The following is a 4,569-nucleotide window of genomic DNA, read 5'->3' as shown; positions in this document are numbered from 1 at the left end:
CATGGTGACCGAATCGACGTTATAAACACCGACTGTTTTCGTTGGCTTTGTCCTCATGACTTGCCACTGATAGTTATTTAGTGACACATCTCCTCAATAAACTCATAGGCATCTTCAGGTGTTTTATTATTGATGGTTCTGCCAGTAGCTGCATTAACCATTTGCCGAGTCGAAGGATTCAAACCATTGTAGAATGTTTGGAGCCAAAGCGATAACCCATGGTGAGGGCACCTTCTCAGTAAGTCCTTGTATCTCTCTCATGCATCATAGAGGGTTTCTAAATCCATCTGCACAAAAGAAGAGATATCATTACGTAATTTAGCCGTTTTAGCAGGCGAAAAATATTTTAGTAAGAATTTTTCGGTCATTTCTTCCCAAGTAGTAATTAACCCTCGTGGTAACGAGTTCAACCACTGTTTAGCTTTATTCCTCAATGAAAAGGGAAACAATCAAAGACGTATGGCATCATCAGAAACGCCATTAATTTTAAATGTATCGCATAGTTCTAAGAAGTTGGCTAAATGAACATTGGGATCCTCATCCTGCAAACCATCAAACTGAACAAACTGCTGTATCATTTGAATTGTGTTAGGTTTTAATTCAAAAGTATTTGCAGCTACAGCAGGTCTAACTATGCTCAATTCAGTTCCTGTTAAAGAAGGTTTAGCATAATCATATATAGTGCGTAGAGCAAGATTTTGATTAACCGCAATTACAGGAGGAAGCTGATTGCCTTGGTTTTTAGCCATCTCTTTGGTTGGGGGTTGAGTATCGTCTTCTTACTCATTCTCTGTGTATCTTAAGCTTTGCCTTATTTCTCTTTGATTTCTGCGAACTGTACGATCGATTTCTTCGTCAAAAAGTAATGGTCCTGACGGGTTTCTTCTATACATAAACTATAAAAACCTGCCAAGAGAGGGAAAAAAAAGATTAATAAATAATAATAATAATAAAATTAAATTAAATTGCAAGAAAAATAAATGGCTAAAGTAATAAAAATTGAGCGTTCCTAATATCTTAGTTCCCCGGCAACGGCGCCAAAAACTTGATCACGTTATTTCGTGATAGGTTTCAAATATTTATAATTAATCGTTCTTGAAACTAACTATTATCGCGATGTAGGCAAGTGTACCTATCGAACAGTAGTATAATTTTAGCAAGACCGGATTGTCGAACCCTAAAGAACTAAAAGTACTAGTAATGAATATCTTTTTATTCTCTAGCTTAAGAATAAAGAGGTTTTTGTTTTAACTAACTAATTATCTAAACTAAGAACGTACAGATAATGGAATTGGGGAATTGCTTTTGGGAAAATCGATTGAATGAAGACAATACCTAAGGAAAAATCCACCTAGACTGTACTTGTTATTCTGGCTCCGAATCGGACGATTTATTCATTTAACTTGTTCCGTAGAGATCCCTAAGTTATGTTATTATCCCTATTCAAGACTAATAACATCTAATCCCTAGATTGAATAACCGAGACTTTTCTTTAATTAACACTGTAGGGTTGCATTAACTTGATCTATGGATCCCCTTATTAGGTTTCACCCTAATCTGAAAAAATCTTGTCACCCTATGTCTAGGCGCGCAATCAACTCCGCTTAATTATTAGACAGGGTCTATTCCTCCTCTGAATAAGAGCTTATCTTGAATCAGTATCCTGGAATATCAAAACAAGAATTAAGAACACATAATTAAGAACAAGTTAAATATTTATCATACAATTCAGAAAATAATAACAAGATTCGTCTCAGGTTTCATTCCCCTTAGGTATTTAGGGGATTTAGTTTATAACTAAATAAGAAAACATCTCAGAATAATAAAGAATACAAAACATAAAGAAAACCCAAAACTCTTGAAGGGGGAATTGAGGAAAGATCTTCAGTCTTGATGATAAATCCGGCTTCTGAGATGAATCAATCGGCTTCCTTGGAGTAATTCCTTACTCCCTATTCTGTGTGTCCTCTTTTCTCCTCTTCTAGGGTGTATTTATAGCTTTGGAATGCCTATGAGCCCTCAAAATTAGCCTTTTCTGAATTGGACTCAACTTGGGCTCGGCAAGGACACGCCCGTGTGTGATTACTTCAGGCCGTGCTCGAGCCTATTAGAATGGCACGGGCGTGTGGGATGCCTGTGTGAGGAAGTCTAGGCCGTGTTGAGTTCGTACTTTGGCCCATTTTCTCCGTTTTTGGCCCGTTTCTCGTTCTTTTCGCTCTCCTATGCTCTCCTAAGTATAAAACATGAAATTAAAGCATTAGGAGCATTGAATTCACCAACTCTAATGGAAAATCATCCATAAAATGCATTAAACATGGGGTAAAAATATGTATAAATTACGGTTTATCAAATTCAAGCTTGGCTGAGAGCTTCTAACCTCTCCAATGGTGGTTTCGATTTGTTTAAAGAAAAGAAGATGATGATAACATTTTTGGCCTTTTATTTTTTTAATTTCTATTTAACTATCAATTTACAATTTTTCCCTTTCTAAAATTAATCAAATTTCATGCATTTCATCACCTTTTTTAGTTTAGTCTTTTTACCTAATTAACTATTTAAATGTTACAATTTCTTAACCAAATTTTAATAAGACTCTAATAATTACTCATAAACATTAAATAAATAATAAAATACTGACTCAATTGTCGAAATTGTGATATCAAAATCACTGTTTTTGACACCATCGAAAATGGGTTGTTACAGGGTTAGAATTATGACACGATCTCTGCAAGAAAATTTTAAAGCGAGAAGAGAATTTTATTTTCCATAATCCCTTTCACTAATCTGATCCTAAAGAACTTTCCGAACAAGAAGAGTTAGAAGTCCACTGAAAGAAAATATTTCTAAGTATATAATACGTTGAATGAACAAAATAGATGTTTTTTCAGTTATGGTGCCAAACCAAAAAGTCACCAATATGTGAAGGGTTTATAGGGATGTTTTTGATAATCTGTTGCGAATTTGAGTTAATGTTACTATTGATATACAACTGTACGCTGTCACCAATAGGTAATAAAGGAGTGAGTATAAGGGTCACCATCTCTATAGGGACTGTATATGTGAATCAATAATTACAAAATTAATTATTAATCAATTTGATGAGTAACAAAGATTTGGATAGGAGGACTTAACTAAGGACTTTAACTAAATTAAACTAAACTAAGAATGTAAAATAAATTAAACGACAACACAAAAGAGAATAATAGTAGAAAAGCTTAACATAAAGTTAAACAATAATGACATGAAAGGCTAGAACAAATATTTCTCTTTAACATGCAATTATTAAAAATCATGCTATAAAATGTTACGATTAATTCGAGGCAATATGATGATTTATTAATTCAATTTCTTCAACCTGTAGGCTTCTCTCGAAATCCTACATTAATCTTTTAGTTGCTTAATAAATATCTATGCCAAATTAACATCAAGATCACCTTATCAAGCATCGTCCATAAAGACTATGCATGTAACGATTATCTCTCAATATCGACATCAACATGCACCATTCAAGTTGTGTGTCTATCAATAATTATCTCTTCTCAGATTAAATAATTAATTCATTTTACTTACAAATTACGGTTATGCATTTGTAAAACATGTAATTCCTAGAATGAATAAACAATCATAAGCACAAACATTAGTAGCAAAGAATCAATAATAACATGTAAAAGATTCATAATCATTCTAGCAAAACAATATTAAGTCATGATCATTAAATTGAAAGCAAGAAGACAATTTGAAATCATGTTCATCAACACAACAACAAAACAACAAAACAACAAATAAGATAAAGGAAATATGAAATATGAATATCCAATGGTGGTTCTCCGTGGCTCATACATGTTTAAGAAGAGATGCTAGCTGAATCTGGTTGTTTTTCGTGGCTAACTTCTGCTTGCTCTCTCACGAAGGCTCTTCTCTTCTCCTAGGCGTTACTCTCCCCTTAATTCTCAAGATTGAGTTTCTCTTTTCAGCACTCAACTTTTGAGAAGAATGCTCTCAATTGTTGTGTGTGAAGATGTTTTTAAAGTGTAGCTAGTGCTCCCTATTTATACTAGTAAGCCTCCCTTGTCCCTTTACTATTTTTAGGCATCTCACCCTTGTTTTTTTACATGTAGGTGGAAAGTTCCTTGATTTGGGGAAAGAGGTGGACGATTTCCTTGATTTGTGGAGGAGTTGTTTGATTCTCTCCATAATTGATTTTGTGGTTGTGGTAGGTGAATACCAAGTCATATGGACAGTTTTGAGGTCTCTTGTCCTCTCTAGTAGATTGTTTGGGCCTCTCATTCCCTTAGTGGATGGTTTGAGTTCTTCCTTTGTTGGATTAAACGGTTTGGGCTATCTATATTTATCGATCTACTCTCCCATTGGGTTGAGAAGAGGTTTAAAGTCCAACAAGCAGAAATGAGGCATCAAAATATGTGCATTTCTGAGATTGACCCCGCCAGTCTAAGGTTGCAACAATGTTGCGGCATTGAGCATCAGAATATGCATTTCTGTCATTTCTTTCTTCTGATTCCATCAGTCACCTTTATGGATGAAAATTACCTATTTTAGCAAAGAAATCGA

General features: G+C 34.4%; 1 long non-coding RNA gene and 1 other non-coding gene across 2 annotated transcripts; one reads left to right on the top strand and one right to left on the bottom strand.

The window, feature by feature from the left end:
• The first annotated feature begins 213 nt into the window (after positions 1–213).
• On the top strand, positions 214–320 carry LOC128282950 (small nucleolar RNA R71). The gene has a single exon (XR_008273298.1). It is a non-coding gene; the product is annotated as a small nucleolar RNA R71 (small nucleolar RNA).
• Positions 321–1,977: 1,657 nt separating this feature from the next.
• Positions 1,978–4,014, bottom strand: LOC128281505 (uncharacterized). Its single transcript, XR_008271725.1, has 2 exons — positions 3,841–4,014; positions 1,978–2,230 (listed from the first exon to the last, which is right to left on the bottom strand). It is a non-coding gene; the product is annotated as an uncharacterized LOC128281505 (long non-coding RNA).
• Between the last annotated feature and the right edge of the window lie 555 nt (positions 4,015–4,569).

This window comes from Gossypium arboreum, chromosome 10 (genome assembly GCF_025698485.1).
Source record: "Gossypium arboreum isolate Shixiya-1 chromosome 10, ASM2569848v2, whole genome shotgun sequence".
Taxonomy (NCBI): domain Eukaryota; kingdom Viridiplantae; phylum Streptophyta; class Magnoliopsida; order Malvales; family Malvaceae; genus Gossypium; species Gossypium arboreum.
This window is presented reverse-complemented; position numbering and strand designations above follow the sequence as displayed.